The sequence below is a fragment of the Mastomys coucha genome, unplaced genomic scaffold (genome assembly GCF_008632895.1).
Source record: "Mastomys coucha isolate ucsf_1 unplaced genomic scaffold, UCSF_Mcou_1 pScaffold15, whole genome shotgun sequence".
NCBI classification, from domain to species: domain Eukaryota; kingdom Metazoa; phylum Chordata; class Mammalia; order Rodentia; family Muridae; genus Mastomys; species Mastomys coucha.
Genome location: NW_022196897.1, coordinates 44,060,899 through 44,083,271, shown reverse-complemented (window position 1 = coordinate 44,083,271; position 22,373 = coordinate 44,060,899). Strand labels below are relative to the sequence as shown.

The 22,373-nt window shown below is 38.6% G+C and overlaps 1 pseudogene; it reads right to left on the bottom strand.

Annotated features, from left to right (window-relative positions):
- Nucleotides 1-13,257: 13,257 nt before the first annotated feature.
- Nucleotides 13,258-22,110, bottom strand: LOC116090186 (annotated as a pseudogene).
- Between the last annotated feature and the right edge of the window lie 263 nt (nt 22,111-22,373).

Sequence of the window (22,373 nt, the reverse complement as noted above, 5' to 3'; positions counted from 1 at the left end):
GGAAGACAGTGCTGTAAGCCAGCCTTTGGGATTGTGAAGCTGTTTTGTTTTTGTTAGTGTGTTGTGTTAATGATTTGCTGAAAAATGGCTTTATTTTTTTGTTTTGTTTTGTTTTTGTTTTTGAATTAGCTACAACAGGCAAGGCTGCTATCATTGCCTTCTTATTTTCAGACTAGAAAGTAAACTATTCTCACAAAAAAACATTCCCATGGTAATCATTTGTGAGTTCAAAGTGATCAATGTGAACAGAGGAGGCATTGCTCTTTGTGTTCAGCTTTATAATGAGCTGGTTGCAAACATTTAAACAGTCGTCCATTATTATTGCATGTGCACTGTGTGAGTGTGCATGACTGCATGTGCCAGGATGCACATGTGGAGTCAGTTCCACCTTCATGAGAGGTCTGCGGATTGGATACTTTCTTCATTCAGCTTAATCTCTAAATTAACCTGAGCTCATGCAGTGAGGCTGTGTGAAGGGGTTGTCTAGATCCTATCCAATGCACTCTCTTCTTTTGCAATAGTGAATTTTCTCTTGTTTATCAAGAACAGTAGCTGTAACTTGCTTAAGTTTATAATGTGGACTTTGTGAATTAGAACCAGTTAATATTTGTTATCCTCTTAGAAAGATATATGCATTGCTCATTTGTTGAGTTGTGGAATGATAAAGATTAGTGTGGCTTTAGAAGGTCGAAGAAAGCCATCTTCGTCTCTCTTGGCCAACTGGGTTGTGCTTGCCTTGCATGTCAAAGACAACATCTCAGTTAAAGCAAGGCTAGTGTGTCATGACATGGAGATTTGCAAAATTTTGGCAGAGCTCTTTAATATTTAGGTGCTAACTACTTTGAATAGCCCACTAAAATGAATAAGAGATTTGTCTTTTGATAAATTTCTGCAGCTGAGTGAGATCCTGAGGCACTCAAGTGCCTTTACCCTGTAGTGCATTAACACATTTATATTCCAGATAAACGTCTCAGAAATGACTGTTTTTAGGCCCACTTTAGGAAGGGCATATTTTGCATATAAAATATTATGATACAGTGACAGGATATTATAGCATTTAGGGAATGATTTAGTGACTACTCTCCAAGCATAGTTAAATTACATTATGTACATTTGGTTTATTATACAAGATGTGTTTATTTATAGAAAAAGTAGTTTTTCAGAGATGATTCTTTAACATATGTGAATAACTTCCATTGATTTTTCCCCCTCCCAAAAATAAGTCCTTACATTGGTATGAACATGGGAATTCTTTTTGATAATGATGAACCTTGTTGCTTAACACCATATGGGGGGATTTACTTATGTTTAAAATATGTTTAAAAGGTTGGTTTTGTAGAAGTGGGAAGTACAGTGTAGAGTAGAGGCTAGGAAAGGTACAGAGATGAGGGCGCAGAGAAAGGTCACATGGAACTCTGGGATATACAAGACAAGATCCATTGTCATCGCTCTACAACACAGTGGTGTGAGTAATATTCCCAAGCATCCACACGTTTTACACACACACACACACACACACACACACACACACACACACACACACACGAGAGAAAGGATATTGAAGGTTTCCATCCCAGTTCAAAGAAATGGCAAATATTCAGAAATAGGGAGGCACTTTTGGTCCTTATTAAATCAGTGTACAGTCTGTACAAAGCTCAACTTACCACACTGTCTCCTTTAAAGGTATACAATTACCATGTCAACTGATAATTTCAAATAGGGTCTGGAAAAATGCCTCAATGGTTAAAAGCACTTACTGATTTTGAAGACGAGGGTTTTGTTTCCAGCACCTAGTTGAGGGCATCTGATGCCCTCTTCTGACCTCCCCAGACTCCTATACACTTGTGGCACACATAATTTTATACAGGTAAGTTCACATACTTATAAACTAAGGAACAAATAAATCTTATAAAAATAAAGCCAGTTTATGGATAATAAAAAAATAGATGTATGCAACATAGAAAAATGCTGGAGGCAATGTGTGCATACTGCTACCTATACAAACATTAAATTATTCCTACACTAATTAGGGTAAAATATTGGCACTTAAGAAAAGACAAGTAAGATACTTGCTTAGTAACTAATGTGTAACATTATTTTGTGGGTTCAAAGTTTATCTTATTTGTGATCTGCTACATTTGACAAATGGTGCAAGTGTTTTGTTTGTTTGTTTATTTTTTTGTTTTTGTTTTGTCAGTTACTCTTCTTGGAACACTTTTTGAGAGTCTTGTGATAGAGGCAAGTGGAAGGAATTACTGGAATGATCCACAGAGAACCCTGGAGGAAGACTTCCATGGAGTTTTTTTGTACGAATTTCCCTTACTACAATACTATATCTTGTCTTTTTTTTTTTAATATAGAAAATTTAAAGGAAAAACCAGCCTAATTTTTGTTGGGATCAGTAACAGCATCAGGAATTAAACTAAACACACTGTTTGAAAGAACCAGACCCCAGTAGAATGGCAGCTTTAGAAAATTTTAAGCAGACTCTGGGACACAGTTGCCAAGATTTTGATGTAGGAGCTGAGTAAAGGCTGCGGAATAGCTATTTTATAATGCAAGCACTCTAAGCATTGTGTCACTTACATAGAAAATTTTGATTCCTGTTCCTTCACTGGGACACAAAGCAAAACACTTGCCACTGGTAGCTAGTTGTGAATCTACATTTATTTAGCGATCTATTTGCTCTCTAGCTTACTACGGACAACTTAAATACTTCATATAGACATCAGCTTATTTTCCAGAACTGACATAGAGAGTGTCTTCTGTGAGCGTTAGTCATCACAGAATGCTAACAATATCTACTCAGTGATTGATTCCCAGTCTGCTTTGACTATCATTACTATCTTTCTGGGTTCTGAAAATTAAATTACTTTTTTATTTTAATTAGACTTTCTCCTCTTATTAATTTTATGCTTTTACTTGATAATTCAAAATGGCACCAAGTGTGAAGGACCTCTTTGGCCTCTCTTTTACTTAATCAGCACATGTCAATTTTCTACGTGCTAAGTGAAAAGTACCTCTCTTAAATCTACTGCAGTATAAAGGGGAACCCACATCTGCAAAGAAAAAAAACTTTCAGCATTACGTGTTAGGAGGTCTAATGGGACTCCACAACCCATATTGTAGGATACAGAATTTATGACTGTTTATATGAATGTCTTTGTAGAGAAAGGAATTTGCTAGTAAAACAAGAAAGAAATGTAAAACCAGAAGCTTGGAGACATGAGAAAGTCTAGGGATTTTAGAAAACATTGATATATAAGACTCAAAGGAGGGTCTTGTTAGATAAGCTTGTATTGATATCTGATTGAATTTCCCCAGACATACATCGACATTTGTTTTGTTTTGACTTCTAGGCAGTGATTAAGATGATTTGGTAATGAAAGTATTTACTTAAACTTTTGTAGATGAATTTAATCCAGCAACATGGCTCCTCTTACCACATCCAAAGATCTGTGTGTGTGTGTGTGTGTGTGTGTGTGTGTGTGTATGATCCAGATGGAATCCAGACACACCTTTAATCCCTCTGACTCGAAGCCTTTAGTACACAGCATTGATCCTAAACAATGATTTCTAATTGAGTGACTAATTCATAATTAAGTGACAAATCAGAGAAAGATTTGACAATGAGTTAGAGATAGGATATGCCCAACTCTCAGGAGAAAAGCTATTTAAGAGCAGTGCAGAAAGAAGAGTTCACCTCAGTTCAATGAGTTGGGAGCTGAGTCAGTTGAGAGTCAGTACAGTGAGTGCAATGCAGTGGAGTTGAGTTCTTTTCTGAGTTCATGCAGTTCAGTGTAGGTCAACAGAGCAGTTGAAGCCAGAGAATAAGAAGGAGCAGAAATATTAGAACAAATTGCCAGTTAGTTTTAGGCCAAGAAGAGCAATTCAGTGAGAAGTTAAGAGAAGCCAGATTCAATCAGTCAGCTTGGAGAAGAGTTTGAGCCACAACTGTTGAGTTGGACCAGCCAGCCAGAGTTCGGAAAGAACTAGGCTTATTCAGCAGTAAGCATCCAAGATGACAATTACAGCTGGCAAATAAAAATTACTTTTACAAACTTTTATCAAGGTTATTCTTGTTTCATATACAGGAAGGCTAGAGGGTGATCCATGGATTTGACAGATAGGTGGATCATCTAAAACTATGCTCTACACACTTAAACAGTCAGTCAGTGGTAGAGACTAAGCAAGTAAGAAAGATGGATTTAAGAAGTGCTTTTTGAGACAAAGCTTTGAATTTGCTTTATAGCATAGGCTGGCCTCAAATTCATAGTAACGCTCATGCCTCAACCCTATGTACTGATATTATAGGAATATATCACCTTTTTAGTTACCAAGAGGTTTTGAGAAAGCACAAACATGACTCAAATACTGTCTGTCTGTGAAGGAAGGGGAAAAACAATTTAATTTTTTGGTTGTAATAGTAAGTATTAATTTAGGTGGTAGCCAACAGGGCTCCCTATATCATTTTGTTTAAATTTCCCCCTTTGAATCACATATATTCAACTATTTCCATCTCTATTGGACCTCCTATCCCTACCTCTTGGTTTCTGACTGTCGGTACTCCAGGATATGTACTTTGAAGATTGGGAGCTAGAAGCCTCAGGTAAGAAAGAACATATGATGCTCCCCATCTTTCTGGATCTGGATAGCCTTACTCAATTTGATCTTTTCTAGTTTCATCCATTCCTCAGCAAGTTTCATGATTTCATTTTTCTTCATAGCTGAAGAGTATTCCATAATGTATATATATAAGATTTTCATTGCCTGTTCACAAGTTGACAGATGTTTAGGTTGTTTTCACTTTCTACCTATTGCATATACCCTTTACTTATCCATTCATTTGTTCATGAACATCTAGGCCGATTTCATTTACTGGGTTGTGACCAGTGCAACAGTGAACATGGATGTACAAGAGACTATACTTTGCTGGCTTAGTATCCTTCAGGCTTATTCCCAGGAGTGATTTAGCTTTATTCTTACTTTTTGAAAAACATCTATGCTTATTTCCATCATGTTGCTTATCAATTACATTTTGCTTTTGAAAATATCTTCATATTGCCTGTTTCCTTCTACTTCTCCCCTCTTCCTTCTTTTCCTTTCCCCTCAATATTTCCTTCCATGGTTTTCTGAATAACCTCTCTTCATCAGCATCTATGTTGAGAATTAAGTTTGTCATTCATACTTGCTGGTGTTAATACTTGCAAAAGGTAATTCAGAAAAAAAACATAAAGTGAGGACAGCTTGTATTTGTTAAGACAGCTTTTGTACATTTAGGTGACATTTCAAAGCATATTGCATGATCCAGTTGAAGGCTACAGATTCTTCTGTGGACAGCTGTTTATGGAGTATGATTTCCTTTGAAGTTTAACATGTTGTGATTGTTTCTCTGAAATTTCTATAAAAGACAAACAAAAGTAAAGCCTGGTATCTGTTGGAGGAGAAAAATCACTGTTACTCTCTAGCCAATATATCTGTATATTAAGAAATGTGCACACTACCATTATTTTTCAAGTACTGTAATATAAATGCCCAATTGGGGCTTGTGATATGGCTCAGAGTTTCAGAGTACTTGTTATTCTTGAAGAGCCCTGAGCATGGTTCCTAGCACCCTCATGGTGGGAAGATTGAGAACCATACATAACTTCAGTACCAGGAGATTCAATCCCATCTTTTGATCTCCATGGGCACCAGACACACATGGTGCACATACATTCATGCAGGCAAGGGAATCACACATAAAATGAATAAAACTTAAAAAATGCTCAATCATTTTTAAGGGAAATGAAATCATACATATTCTAAGAAAAGAAATATTCATATATTAAAATTATGACCTCATGTAAGAGGAAGAGAATGCAAATATTGGCACATATAAATTTATAGTTTATATTAAATAAGCATTTGTTTTCCAGTGAATTAAACTATACAATAGATCTAGCAGAATCTAGGTTCCATCCTTTAAGCAACAGTGCTGCAAACATCACTTGCATTGATGTGTAAAATGCAAATATTTCTATGAAAATCATTAAATTTATGTTTCATTGAAAGCTTATGGCAAAATAAGCATAATGTCCATTGTCAAAAACACATGTGCTTGTATTAGTCTGGGTATCTAGTTCAAGGTTATAAATATTTACTAAAGAAATAATCAGTCACTAATCAAAACAAATAACAATTCAAGGACAAGATAATATCATTCTTAGAAATTAACAATCAAAAATCAGAGCAAGGCACCGCCACTGAAGCCCTAGTAGAGAAACCTGCCTTCTCTGTTAATTTCCACCAGGCAATAATTTATCACCTGGAATTGTTTTCTTGAATAACAATTTAGTTAGGCATTTGAAGTTTCCGTTTCTTATTGTGTGTGGGGGTGTTGAATAGGTATAGCCTCCATAGACTCATGTATTGAATTCTTGGTCCATAGAGAGTGGCACTATTAGGAGATGTGACCATGTTGGTGGAAGTGGGCTTTGAGGTATCTTATGCTCAAGTTATGCCCCATGTGGCACATAGTCACATCTGCTACCTTTGGATCATGATATAGAACTCTCACCTTCTTCTCCAGCACCATGTGTGCCTGCATGCTGCTTTGTTTCCAATCATGATGGTAATAGAATAAAGCTCTAAAACTGTAAGCCAGCCCCAAATTAGATGTTTTCCTTTATAGGAGTTGCTGTGGTTTTGGTGTCCCTTCACAGCGATAGAAACCTTAACTAAGACACAGATCCTCCCCCCAAATTTCAGTTGTGCTAGTTTGATTTTGATTTCTGTGATAAAGTATGACCACTAGCAACTTGGGGAAGAAAATCATTTATTTCTTCTCACACTCTGCATTCCATCATGAAGGAAATCAGGGCAGGAACTCAAGTCAGGAACCTGGAGGCAGGAACTGAAGCAGAGGCCATGGAAGATTTTTTTTTTTTTTAACAGAACCCAGGACTCCCTGTGCAGGGGTGGTACCACTCACAGTAGGCTGAACCCTTCCATGTAAATCATTTGTCAAGAAAAAAAATGCTTCCTTGGTGTACTACTTATTGGCCAATATGATAGAGTCATTTTCTCAGTTGAGTTTTCCTCTTTCCAGATGACCAAAGCTTATGCCAAGTTGACAAAGAATTAAACAGCATATCAGTTTATAAAACAAAGTTCATTCTTAGCTCAAGAGGCATTGAGAACCAGAGAACAGCAGGAAATCTGTCTGAAGGCAGGGTAGGAGAAGCTTTCACAGGCCCCTGGAGATTATTAATGCTACTTGAAGGTCACTGGGAAGTCAACTATGCATACTCCCCAAAGACACTGAATTCTTTTTGGAGGATAAGGATTTAGATGACTTTTTTCATGCTCAAATATGCCTAAAGAGGAAATTTATACAGAAAAATGATATTAATTAAATAATTAAATGATGTTTATGAGTTTTCTTCTATGTACGAGGTCCCAGGAAGAAAGAAAAACAAAAGCTATGGACCACAAGCACTGATGAGCACCAGTATTGTCTACTACTCAGGAGTTTAAGGCAAGAGGATATCTTGAGGTAGGGAGGTTGGTGTGGTATAGAGCCCCTCATCCCAAAGACAAAGACAGACAGACTGACAAGGCATGGTGGTGCATTCCTGTGATCTATCCTTTAGAAGAATAAGTGTAGAATAATCACAAGTTTGAGGGATATTTGAAGAGATCCAGTGTATTAAAGACAAACAAACAAACAACCTAAACCTATAAACAGTTCTTTCCACCCCAGACAGCCACTTAGGCTAATGGGGCATTCAACAAAAGCATTAGATAAGCTACATTACATATAGCTCTAGGATAACCATATGCTCACCATGTTGTGGGAACCTCAGGAGAAGTGTTCTATTTTATACCATTAGAAAATGGAAGAAAAAAAACCCCTACACCTGGGCAAGTAAGTGCTATCAGAGTTGGTAAGAAGGCTTCTGGTAGATACAGAACATTGTTACAAGGCATAAAACACTTGTTTCATTGTTAAAAGAACATTGCATACATGGAGTTGGCCTGGGCTTCTCATCACTGTTGATTTGAGTTGGCCTGCAACTGAGTTTAGAACTTAATATAATTTCATACAGAGAACAATCATATTGAAAAGCAGCCCGTAGTTGAAATTATAAAGGCATGTGTACATTTTTGTCTTAAGAACTTAACTTTGAGATACAAACATTTGAAAATGTACTGAGGGCTGGGGAGATGGCTCAGAGGTTATAGGTGCTTTACTCCTCTTACAGAAGGATGAGAGTTCGACTTCCACATGCCTGAAATTTCAGAGGGATCTGGTGCTTCTAGCCTCAGTGGAAACCTGTACTCATGGGCACACATAACACTCATATTGTCAAAAATAATAAAAATGTAAAATTATATCGAGAAACCTCATATGTTGGACCACATGCTGAACATGTAAGCAAAAGAGATATACATGGTAAACACAGGTGACTATTGGGGGCTCAGTACTGTTGTGCTTCGTATATTGGTGACTCCTTCCTTTATTTCCTTCTCATTGGTTACTGTCACTGCACAGTACTGAGTCCCCCGGTTCTGATGTGAATTGACAGTAGCTACGGATGAGCGTCATTAAACAATGATCTTTGTTCAGGAGCTCCGTGCTTTCTATAGTATTTCTAAAAACATCATCAATATGGATTTGATTTACATACTTAATGCCTTATTCATTCAGTTGGCTTGTTTAAACCTTTTGGGAACAAGCCAGCTGTAAATGAATAATTATTTACAACTATTATTGATGGAGTGCTTACTGTGTATTCTTTATAAGGATTAACTCATTTAACTATCAAAACAACCTGGTGCAGAGGGTGCTTTTGTATTACCCATCGTACAAACAAGGACATAAGCACATGCCCAGAGTTGTGGAACTAGGAAATACTGAGTCCAGGAGTTAAGCCCCGACACCTGGTCCCTAGAAACATTATTTTCATCCATTGTACTATACTGACTCTAGCATGGTTCATTTTCCCATCACCCCACAGACCTAGTGAGGTGCCTGGCATTTGTATGCTGTGGAGGTGATACTACAAAGGGTCCCTCTGAATCCCATGATTATCTTTCTATGGTAGCAGTAGACTTGTGGAAGGGACTAGGCACCTTAGCATGCCTGACCTTGTGAGACAATCTAGTTGTCTCTTTAAAAGGTTTGGAGGTTTGCCAGGTGTAGCAGAATACACCTTTAATCTCTGCACTCAGGAGGCAGAGCAGGTGGATTTGAGGCCAGTCTTGCCTAACACAGCTAGTTCCAAGTCAGCCAAACCTATTTAGTGAGACTTTTTCCTCAGCAAAAAACTTTGGAGGTTTAAAATCCTGGCCTAAAAGACAAGTGGTTTCTTTTCTTCTCTACATGTAACCCAGGCTGGTTTCTAGTTTACTACAGCTTCAGCCTCCTGAGGGTGAGATTCTAGGCATGGACCACTATGCCTAGATGATAATAAGTGAAGTTTGCTGAGGAAGATGAGAGCATGGAATTACACATATCAGACCAGAGAGGAAGCATTCCCATGATGCTCTGCCAAGCCTGACACACAGACTCATAAGCATAGTAAGGTGGTTCTTCAGTCTTTTCATATTGAGCAATAACTTGCAAAGACACACACACACACATTCTTTTTATAAGTCAGATCAAGCCTAAGGCATAGGTTGATCATGAGTCTCCATATGACCCAGAGCAACGTAAACTGCTGTGTCAAGTAAACTTTAGTGTTTGTTTATAATTTGTCTTCAGGAGCTCCCTTTGAAAAAGTGTAAACCATTCATAGTTATTTAAGCTTTAATGACAAACATATTTGTTGGCATTTTTGGACTAAGGTCCTATAGGACAGAAATAGAAAAACAAATTTTCCAGGTGTATCTCGAGTCTGACTTTAATTTAAAACTTTCTGTTGTTGCATTGCATTGATATTTCTACCTCTTGCCTTCCTCCCATTCTCTACCCTCTCTTCCTCTGCCCTGTCCCCTTCCCCCACCATCTCTGTCCCCCCTTCTTTGTACTAGCTCCCTCATGGTCTCAGTCTCACTTTTTTTGTTCTCTTACTGGGTTGATGCCAGATAACCAAGTTGTTATAGACATAATTAGTGCATCTTGATTAAGGGCAAGTCTTGTGATTGAGAAGAACCATGGTGGCTTTGACCATCATGTAAGCGTTGGAAGACTTGTGTTTTAAGGTGAAAGGGGAGCCATGAAATCAAGATGCTATTCTGGTGTGGATGAAACTTTTAAAAATTACCCCCAAGAGTCAAACAATGGATGATAATATATACAGTTTGCCCAAAGGATGACTTGTTTATGTTTTTGTTTGGAGATTAAAACATCAAAGGACTAGATAGTTAGAACACTAATGGAAAAAATAGAAAAGAGTGGATGAAAAGTAGTCAATGGTCCTGACATATAAAATGTACTCAATTAACAAATAGTCCTTGGGTGACTAGTATAATGGATATGATAAAATCCTAATGGTCGTGCATATAGTAAAACAATATGCCCACAAATGTTATAATTTCTGAATGTAACATGTTTTAAATTTCCTTATGTTTGGGATGGGATCTCAGACAAAGCAGGGTTTTCTCAAACATATCATGTAGCCAAGGTTGGCCTATGATTTCTTGTTTTCTCTTCCAAGTTCTGGGTTTGCTGGAGTGTGTCACCATTTTCCCTGGAATGTTAAATCAGAGATAGATAAAAGAAAAAAAAACAGTAGACATGTTTTTCCTGTTTTTGTATGTTTTCTTCTCTCAGAATTTCAGCCATACCTGAGAAATAATTCTGATACAATCTCCGGTGGGTTTTCTTCTTTACTATTTTTTAATATTTTTTTAATTTATTTTTTTTAATTATTCACTTTGCATCTCACTCATTGCCCCTTCCTGGTTTCTCCCTTCCACAATCCTTCCCCCATTGCCCCTGAATATGCCCCCAATCCTGGCACTTCAAGTCTCTTCAAGCTAGACCCCTCCCTTCCCACTAAGGCCAGACAAGGCAATCAAGCTAGAAGAACAAATCCCATGTACAGGCAACATTTTTTTGGATAGTTGTTCCAGTTGTTCAGGACCTACACGAAGGTCAAGCTGTATATCTGCTATATATGTGTGGGGAGGCCTAGGTCCAACCTGTGTATGTTCTTTGATTGGTGGTTCAGACTCTAAGAACCCCAACAGTCCAGGCTAATTTTCTCTGTTGGTCTTCATGTGGAGTTCCTATCCCCTTCAGAACTAACAATCCTTTCTCCTATTCTTGCATAAGAATTCCCAAACTACATGCGTTGTTTGGCTGTGAGTGTCTGTATCTGTCTGAGTCGGCTGTTAGGTGGAGCCTCTCAGAGAGCTGGTTATTGGTTTGCCATTCCCTCAGTCTCTGCTCTATCACCCATGCCTGCGTTTCTTGTAAACAGTATAAATTTTGGGTTGGAGGGTTTGTGGGTGGGTTGGTGTCTCTATTGTTCCACTGGGGTTCCTGCCTGGCTACACACGGTGGACTCTTATGGCTCCATATACCTAATGAAGTGAGTCACAGATATGTTCATCTCCATTGACTCTTGGACACCTCCCTTATCACAGGACTCTTGCTCATCCAATATATGCTTCCCACATCCTTACCCCCCATCAACTGCAGATTTCCATTCATTTTCATGGTCATCTAGCCTTTATACAAATGATAAATTGGGTTAGAAAGAAATTAGGGAAACCCTTTACAATAGCCACAAATAATACAAAATATCATGGTGTAATTCTAACCAAGCAAGTGAAAGATATGTATGATAAGAACTTCAAGTTCCTGGAGAAAGAAATTGAAAGAGATATCAGAAGATGGAAAGACCTCCCATGCTCATGGATAAATAGGATTAATATAGTGAAAATGGTCATCTTACCAAAAGCAATCTCAGATTCAAATCAATCACCAGAAAAATTCCAACACAATTTTTTATATACCTTGAAAGAGCAATTTTCAACCTTATATGGAAAAACAAACAAACAAACGAAAAACCCAGGATAGTCAAAACAATCCTGGACAGTGAAGGAACTTTGGGAGGAATCTCTGACCTCAAGCTGTATTACAGAGCAATAGTGATAAAAACTGCATTGGTATTGATACAGAAACAGGCATGTTGATCAATGGAATCAAGTCAAAGACCCAGAAGTAAACCCACATACCTATGGACACTTGATTTTTGATAAAGAAACCAAAACCATATAATGGAAAAATGGAGATCAGTATGACCTTCAACAAATGGTGATTGATTAACTGGATTTCTACATGTAGAAGAATGAAAATAGATCCATATTTATCACCCAGGTACCTCAGATATAGATATTCCCTTCTTAAATGCCAATTTCATTATTATTTCCTATATTATTACACCTTTCTCTAAATCTAACAGTCAGGAGCACACTAGAAGGTTACTAAAAGATTGCATAAATAATTTTGAAGTGATGTGACAGCCTGTATTTGAACACAGTAGTGGTTCTGATCATCTATACTGTGTTCATAGACATACACATGTGTGCAAATGAGCACTGCTAAAATTGACATGATTTGCATAAGCTCAGTGGATTCTACTGACTTAGTTTCCCAGTTATGAGGGTATTGAGTCTTAATTATTATCTACCATACACATCATTTCTGACAATAAACTCAAATAAAAGGCTTACATTTGATGACCATTCATATTTTTACCTTGGATATTTTATGTTTAAAATTCATAATTATCAATAAAATATATATTTGGTGATTATGCTGGACTTCAGAATTTAGAAGGGAGGAAAAAAAATACCAAAATGTTAGCACAGTAATACCACAGAACTGCAACCAAGAAGTTACTTGTAAAGTTGGAAGAGCTAACAAAGCAGAAATGTAAGCTGCACTGGATAGACTAGGGCTGAAGCTCACCATTGGAGCTGTGCATGTAGGATGCTCTAGGTTCAGTCCCTAGTACTGTCAATATGTATGTATAAATGTGCAAAAGCTAATCTTTGTTTTATAAGTCAGAAAAGATTTCAAGAGTTTATTTATTTATTTATTTATTTATTTATTTTTGGGTGCAGTGAACTTTTATTGATGGTATTCAAGAGAGTAGGGAGGGCTTCCTAAACCCCTCCTGTTATTATGGGGGTTCTTGGATAGAAATTGTGAGGGAGATGCTCAGTGTTGGGGGCTGAGTTGAGACAGGAACTCCTCAACACATGAGGGCCTCTCTCTTGCTCTCAGTGTCCTTGCTAGGGTGGGTGTTCCAGGGTTTCTTACTCCTTGGAGGCCATGTAGGCCATGAGGTAAATGACCCCGTTGCTGTAGCTGTATTCATTGTCATACCAAGAAATGAGCTTTACAAAGTTGTCATTCTAGCATCAAAGGTGAAGAGTGGGAGTTGCTGTTGAAGTTGCAGGAGACAACTTGGTCCTCAGTGTAGCTCAGGATGCCTTTTTCACCACCTTCTTGATATCATCATACTTGGCACGTTTCTCCAGATGGTATGTCAGATCCACAATGGATACATTAGGGGTAGGAACACAGAAGGCGCCAGTGAGCTTCCCGTTCAGCTCTGGGATGACCTTGTCGACAGCCTTAGCAGCACTAGTGGATGCAGGGATGATGTCCTGGGCAGCCCCATGGCCATCATGCCACAGCTTTCCAGAGGTGACATCCACACACTTCTGAGTAGCAGTGATGACATGGACCATGGTCATGAGCCCTTCCACAATGCCAAAGTTGTCATGGATGACCTTGGCCAGGAGTGCTAAGCAGTTGGTGGTGCAGGATGCATTCCTGACAATCTCAAGTGAGTTGTACTTCTTGTGGTTCCTACCCATCATAAACATGGGGGCATTGGTTGAAGGGGTAGAGATGATAACTCTTTTGGCCCTACCCTTCAAGTGGGCCCCATCCTTCTCCATGGTGGTGAAGATGCCAGTAGACTCCATAACATACTCAGCACCAGCATCACCCCATTTGATGTTGGTGGGATCTAGCTCAAAGAAGACAGTGATGGGCTTCCTTCCCATTGATGACAAGCTTCCCATTCTCAGTTTTGACGGCGCTATTGAATTTGGCATGGGTCATACTGGAACATGTAGATCATGTAGTTGAGGTCAATGAAGGGGTTGTTGATGGCAACAATCTTCACTTTGCCAAGTGCAGAACAGAAGGCAGCCTTGGTAACCAGGCGCTCAATTTGGCCAAATCTGTTCTCACCAACCTTTACTATTTTGTCTATGGACAGGCTGGTACTGCACAAGAAGATGTGACTATCTCTGGAACAGGGAAGAGCAGAGACTTTCAAGAGTTTGAATTGTCTAATTGACACACAGTAGAGGCAAGATGAGAGCCCAAGTCTACCACATCTATCTGTAGCCCCTCCCACCTCCCTCTTATTCTTTCTCCAAAACATATTCTAGGCAAAGACAAAAAAACTTGAGCATTTGTTATCACTTAGACACTTGCCATTTTGCATTTCATATGAAACTGCAGTCTGAATAAGGTGCATGTTGGTTGATGTGCTGAGCAGGTGCACATTTAAGAGACAAGGAAACATATTTATCTTTACCCTTCCTTTCTCTGATTAAGGGATTGCTTATGAACTGTTGAGAAATTGCCTTTTTGACTTAGATTTCCTGACCCATCTCTATTCAGCTTCCATTCTTATTTAATACCGTTGATTATGGTTCTGGCCTTGAGATACTTCCTGAATTTGAGCGCATTTTTTGTGCACTCTGATCTGCAGTAGAATCTGCCATGTCAGTCAAGAGAGGGCTGAGAGGATAAAGAATTGAACGTTTTCCAAACTGTGCAGTTTGAATCATTATTTTCAGTTATTGGATATCCATCAAAAGCTTTTAGAAAAGTGAAATAAAAAATTGGTACACTTGTAATGTTGATTTAGAAACAATTTATTGACTATACTAAAAGGAAGTATTTCATGAAGCCCATGCAGTAACATGTATGGCATGAAGTAGCCATATTGGTGATGATAGAGACCAGGGAGAAAGGACTAGAATGTGAGAGACACTGAGAATAGAAAACCAATATAACTTGTGGGTTTCTTATATCTATAATGAATCTGTAATGAATAAAAAAATAAAAGAAGAAACAAGAGATGGTACATGTGAAAATAACGACACTGGCAGAAATATGGGATGCCATTCTAGTGTCTCATCTGGAAAGGTGATGAGGTCATTATGAAGTTAGTCAATGTAGCATCACAGAGAAGTCTCAGTGCTGTTGCTTCTCAGATAAGTGAGTAAAACACACATTTCTAGCCGGGTAGTGGTGGAATATGCCTTTAATCCCAGTACTTGGGAAGCAGAGGCAGGTGGATTTCTGAATTTGAGGCCAGCCTGGTCTACAGAGAGAGTTCCAGGACAGCCAGGGCTATACAGAGAAACCCTGTCTGGAAAAACAAACAAACAAACAAACAAAAAACAAAACAAAAAACCAAAAACAAACAAAAACAGGCCAAACCTCCCAAACAAACAAACAAACCAACAAAACAAAACAAAACAAAACCCCACACATTTCCAGGATCAAATGATAGAACTAGATTGTCTTAGAGAATGTTGTGATTTTTCTGCTTAAAAATTGTCTCTTTTTCTGATCTGATTTAAAGTCTGTGCGGTCCAGTAGAACATTCAAGAAACTACAGTAAGTCAGCCAGATAAAGACTTATGACCCTAGAATAGTGTTCTCTTAGAAATGGGGAGAGTCACAGGGATGACTGGTAGCCATGATGGGGCTGTGGTGCCAAAAGTGAATGGCCTGGGTGTGAGAGTTATTGATTTTTAAAGGAGTAAGAATGGCTGTCTAACCACAAGAACGCAGCCCACAGAATCAGTGAAGCAGGACTTGTAAAGGCCCACAGAGACTGAAATGACAATTATGGATCCTGTATGGGTCTGAGCGAGGTCCTCTGCATATACATTAAGGTTGTGTACCTTGTGGTTCTTGTGGAACTCCTAATAGTAGGTGTGATGGTTGTCTCTGACTCTTTTGCCTGCTCTTGGGACCCTTTTCCTTCTACTGGGCTGCCTTATCCAGTCTTGATATGAGAGTTTGTGCCTAGAGTTATTTTATCTTGTTATGCGCTGTTCAATTGATATCCCTGGGAGGCCTGCTCTTTCCTTTCCTTTCCTTTCCTTTCCTTTCCTTTCCTTTCCTTTCCTTTCCTTTCTTTTCCTTTCCTTTCCTTTCCTTTCCTTTCCTTTCCTTTTCTTTTTTCTCCTTCCTTCCTTCCTTTTTTTTGGAATGGAAATGGAGAAGGAGAGAGGGGAGGGGCAGGTGGAGGGCTTGGATGAGTAGAGAGAGTGAAACTGCAGTCCGTACTGTATTGTATTGACTGTATATAATGTGGTGGCGCATGCCTTTAATCCCAGCACTTGGGAGGCAGAGGCAGGTGGATTTCTGAGCTCGAGGCCAGCCTGGTCTCCAGAGCGAGTTCCAGGACAGCCAGGGCTATACAGAGAAACCTTGTCTCGAAAAACAAAAACAAACAAACAAAACAAACAAACAAACAAAAAACAAAAAAGTATAGACTGTACTGTAATGTATAATGTAATGAATAAAAGAAAAGAAATAAATAAAAGAAAAGGGAATGTGTGTGTAAGTGAAAGAAAGGAGTTGGGGTGATCATCGGGAGGCTAAGTCTTGATTTTCAAAGGATGAAGGAATGTTATTTATTTCAATAATTTGTCATTCTTGAGGCTCTGATCTTGCAGAATAAAGCATGGCAGCCACAGGGGATGAAATGGATTTGTATTTTTCTGGGGCTGCATTCAGCCACTTGATATGGTTTACTTGCTCGTACAGAAGTTTGAAACACATGGATGAAGCCACCTATTTTCAGACTGAAAAGGTTCCCAGATTCCAGTCTCACATCTTGCCAAATCATGTCAGGATTTGGAGTTGGGAGGTAACATTATAACAATTATTTACTGACATGTTGAGTATATGAAATGAAAGACATTTTCTCCACAACAGAGAATATGCCCTGTCATATTCTTTACCAGACAAGCCACATTCGTTTCAACCTTTACATTTTTTTTTATTTCTTTGGGAGTTTATTGTAAACTTTAACACAGAATATGAAATAGTGCCTTGGGACCCCAAAATACTGAAACCAGGGTTCATAAAGCATTTATTAGGAAGTGATGATTTAACTCTGGAGGCCATCCACGTTAACCCACTGTTACAATACACATCTGAGGAGCATGTTAATTTTCCCATTAGCAATGTGAGTCTATTTCATTTTTGGTCAAACAGCCAAAAGGATATTTCTTCTTCTTCTTTTTTTTAACTGATTGCCCTATCTGAGCTGTAACTAGCTGAACATTTACAATTCTGAATGATATAATGAAATTAAGACTCTATAATATTCTAATTTGCATATCTCATTATATAGAGTGACACCATTAGAAGACATGTGTTGAAGCTTTCAAAATGATTATGATATGTGTATGTATTAGAGGATAAATATGCTTTGCTGAACCAAGACTGCACAGGAGTAACCAGTAATATTTTAGCTAGACATGCTGCTGCCATGGTCTCGTCCTCCATCTCCTCTTCCTCTTCTCCTCTTCTCCTCCTCTTCCTCCTCCTTTTCCTGGTAAACAGAAAGTCTCAGTTCATTCTGGGAATCACTAGTGTGACTATCTGAGCCTCTGATAACATTTATTGTACTCTCAGTTTTTTAAAAGAGGCTTCAGGGATGTAATATACATCTAATGTGGAGCTTACATTGACATTGAATTCAGCTGCCCAGAGCCAGACACATGCAGTGAGTTTCAGGATCAGATAGACCTGAGGCACTGCACAGAATGTCTGGTAGTCACGGGAAGACAGAGGTGATTATCTGGACCCTGCTCAAGAGACAAGCAAGGCCCCAGTAGCACTACCCATGCTTCTTGAGGAAGTTATTTTTAAAAAATTACCAAATGCCAATCATATTATTATTTTTTAAATTTTCTCCATTGTGAACATATGCAGAGCAGCCCCAAAATAAATGATAAAAATTCTAAAGAATAATAGTTGCTCAGATCAATTAACACAACTTATCTACTGTTCACATTTTCTTGAGATTATAATTTAATTACATTTCTCTCTTCTGTTTGTCCCTCCAAAGCTTCCCATAGTCATCATCGTCATTGTCGTTGTCGTCATCTTCTTCTTCTTCTCCTCCTTCTTCTTCTTCTTCTTCTTCTTCTTCTTCTTCTTCTTCTTCTTCTTCTTCTTCTTCTTCTTCTTCTTCTTCTTCTTCTTTCTCCTCCTCCTCCTCCTCCTCCTCCTCCTCCTCCTCCTTCTCCTCCTCCTTCTCCTCCTCCTTCTTTTTAATTGTTATTGGATGCATATATATAAATATATATCTATTCCTAAGTAGAACCTGTTCAGTCTGTATAATTTTGCTATTATGTACATTTTCCAAACTGACCTTTTACCACTGGACAACGAATTGGTTGGTTGGAAGACCTCTTCTCCCATTCCTAGCTTTCCCCAGTTGCCTATAATTCGTTGTGTAGGGTTAAGGCCTCATGGGCTTTTCCCTGTCTAGCTTGCAATTAGCTTTCTTATTCTGTTTTTAATCATTGGTCTTGTTCTATGACTAGGCAGCCAATTGATTAACAGTGTCCTTCAATGTCCCTTACATCTAACTCTAGGTTAGATTTGGGCATGTAGGGCCTCTGTCCATGAAGATAATTGATTACTCATTCCCTTGGTTCCTTCCTCAATATGTGACAGTGACTCCATTTAGTGGAACATTACAACGAAATGAACATTACTCAAATTTCAGAGCTACTCAAACGCACAGGCTCTTTTCTAAGACCAACAGAGAGGTTCCAACAAAGTGTTCATATTTTTGTTAAGAGAAAAAAACCTTCTGAAGTTGAGAAGTATATAACGAAAAGGTACATTAGACATTTCAATAAAATAAGTAGGGGATTATGTATTTCATAATTAGTACATAAGTAAAGGGCGCTTTATTATACAATTTCTCTATTACATAAACAGGCAGTTGGGTGGTGGTGGTGCATGCCTTCAATCCCAGTACTTAGAGGCAGAGGCAGAGGCAGAGGCAGAGACAGAGGCATAGGCAGGTAGATTTCTGTAAGTTCATGACCAGCTTCATCTACAGAGCGAGTTGTTGGACAGCCAAGGCTACACAGAGAAATCCTGTCTTAAAAAAAAAACAAAACCAAAAACCAAAACAAAAGAAAAATGAAAAAACAAAACAGTAGACTATTTAAATTACAAAACTAGCAGCCTGTGAAGAATAAGTGATAATTCGAGTGATAAACTCAATATATACTAGTTTTAGCAAAAACATAAAACAAAAATTTCCAGTTATACCAAAGCTATAATTCATTAAGAAGACATAAATTATGAACAGAACACAGAATCAGGCTCTCAACTTTTTATAATTTGAGAAATAATTGAATCATACATGTGCATTGAAAGATATCTTATTGTGTTTATTGGTGCTTTGACATGGCTTACCAAAGTCGATGATGATAATATAAAACAAACTGATGAACTAGGAGAACTGGCTACAGAGTACTGTCATTTCAGAGTATTTAATGCCAGTTATAACTTACAAAAACTTGAATAAACTTTAAGTTTACTGTTTATACTCAAAATGATGCAAATATCTCCACGTGTGGTCAAACAATAATTAAGACGTAACATGAGGAGTTTCCAACATGACTGGATTGAGACCCTCCTAGGAAATTAGGATAACTAGCTCTGTGTGTTTGTGAGGACTTTTCTAGAGACAGTTAGATGGGAAGGGCTCTGACCTAAAAAACTATTTGATGGATTCAGAACCGGAATAGGCTTTTGGGAGATGGTAGAACTGTGGAAGGCAGGGGCCGACTGGAGTTAGTAGGTCACTGGGGGGCCGACTGGAGTTAGTAGGTCACTGGGGGGCCGACTGGAGTTAGTAGGTCACTGGGGGGCCGACTGGAGTTAGTAGGTCACTGGGGGAGTGCCCTTTTGGACTGTATCTTCCCAGGTACTTTCTATGCTTTGTGCTTTGCTTTCTGCCTGCCACGAGGTCACCACCTCTACCCAGCCGTATTCTCTCCACTACATGGACTGAAACTGTAACCAGAGCAAAATTTCCCCCTTAAGTTTCCTCCATGAGGCATTTAGTCATAGCTCTGAGAAAGTTAACTAATACAATGGCATTAACTTGAACTGGGAAGCCACAAGTCACCTTCAAAAAGTACGAAAGCTGTGGGTATCATAAACCAATGTAAAGCCATTGCACTTGAGGAAATGTTAACTTTTTACTTCACATAGGAACTACTACAAAATTATTATGTGAATGGACAAATAAACACACAAAAAATTAGATCCATGTCTTCCCAAGCTGTCTCCTAGTTAATTGCTAAAATGTGACATTTTTTTAAAAAAAATCTGGATAATTGTGAAGGTAGCTCTATTTATTAAATCTTAAACATTATTGACTTTTAAATTTTAAAATATTTAATTTTGGGTCTATGTTCATTTTGTAGATTTATCTTTTTCTGAAATGTCCTCAAGCTATATCAATTTAGTTCTTCTAAAACTTGTATCATTCCCTGCCATATGATTGCTCTTTACTCTGTGGTAAAGGTTCTGGCAACAGTCCTTCCAAATTTACTTATTTGGACCTAAAGGTAATCTTTTCTTGCTTTGACAATTCCTAGGGGAATCTTTGTTGTCATTTTCCCCCTTTTCAATGTATTTTTTTTTTTTTTTTTGCAGTGCTAAGAATAGAAGCTTTGGCCTCACATGCCAGGCAAGCTCTCTAACACTGAGTTAAGTCCACAGCATCTGCTGGCTTTCTAAAGGAAAGCTTTCTTGAAACTTGATATTCGTGTTGTGTGTTTTTTTGTTATAGGGACCTGTTTTACCACCAGCCTTCCCCACCTCCACTAGAACTCAGTAGCACTTTTCCAGTGTTACCATTGCCAAATATTCTCTAAAGGAAAAGTGATTGCCTTCAGTTCAGAGTCACAGTCTTAAAACTGTGCCCAGGGACACAGTTGTCCTTCATTAAAACTCCCTCTCCCCCGTTGATCCTGGAATTTACCATTTTTTTTTCATGAAGTGGTTGTTACTCTCATTTTGAGACAGTGTGAAATGCACTCCAGGTTGGCACCAAACTCTCTACTAGCTGAGGATCCTTTGGACTTCTGATGTTTCTTTCTCCAGAGTGTCGGGAATACAGGCATGAACCATCATCATATCTAGCTTATGTGGTTCTAGAGATCTCCAAGGCATCATACATTCCAGAGAAAACTCTACCAATGAAGCTATTTCTGTAGTTCCTAGGCTAGTTATTCTGAAAAAGAGTCAGCACACATACTTTAGAGCTTTCTTTTCTTTTCCTCTTTTTTTTTTAAGACTATGCCATATCTAGTAGATTCCATTTTACTATCAACTTTAAAAAAACATAAGAAGGTGGTAACACACATCTTTGATCCCAGTATTTGGGAGGGAGAGGCAGGTGGATCTCTGAGTTTGGGACCAGCATGGTCTACAGATCAAGCTACAGGACAGCCAAAGCTATACAGAGAAACATCTTGAAAAACCAAAAACCAAATTAAAAAAAACCAAAGAAGCTAAAGAAACCACCCCACCAACCAATCACCACCACCACCAACTACAACAAAAATCGAGACTCATATATGTATTTATTTTACATGTATGAGTATTTTACCTGCATGTATGTGTGTGTATTTCATTCATGCATTGCCCTCTGAAGCTGGAATCCTCTGGAACAGAAGTTACGGCTGGATCTGAGCTGTCATATGGATACTGGGAATTGAACCCAGGTCGTCTGGAAGAGCAACACAGTCCTCTTAGTTGATGAGCCATTTCTCCACTTCATAATCAGCTTTTGACTTGATTTTGAAGGAATGGGAGGGCTACTGCTTCAGGGTAGACACACACAGGGTAGACACATCATTTCTCAGACACCTCTATCCAGGATACACTGACTACAATTTATTCCTGTGAGTAGAGAGAGCCACCCTTTTAATTTATCAGGGTGAACTAAGACTGTAGGGGCACAGGAGTGCATTAACATCATATCAGGGAAAACAAGTCCAAGAACCTCGGCCCATAAGATGGAGGGAAGGCTCCAGCATCCTTGCTTAGCTCACATAAAGTGATGGACGCCTCACAAGTCTAAGAGTACAATGGCAAGACACCCACACCAACCTGTCCTCAGATGACGGGTGTGTTCCTCAGAGACCAACAGAGGACTCCCAGCTTTCCTTGGAGTTTCAGCTGGACTACTTGACTGTTTGCCCATCTGGACCTGGCCTGCTGTTTTCTGTTCTGGATTGTTCAGTTTTTCACCTCACAGCTGGAACAACTTTGCTCT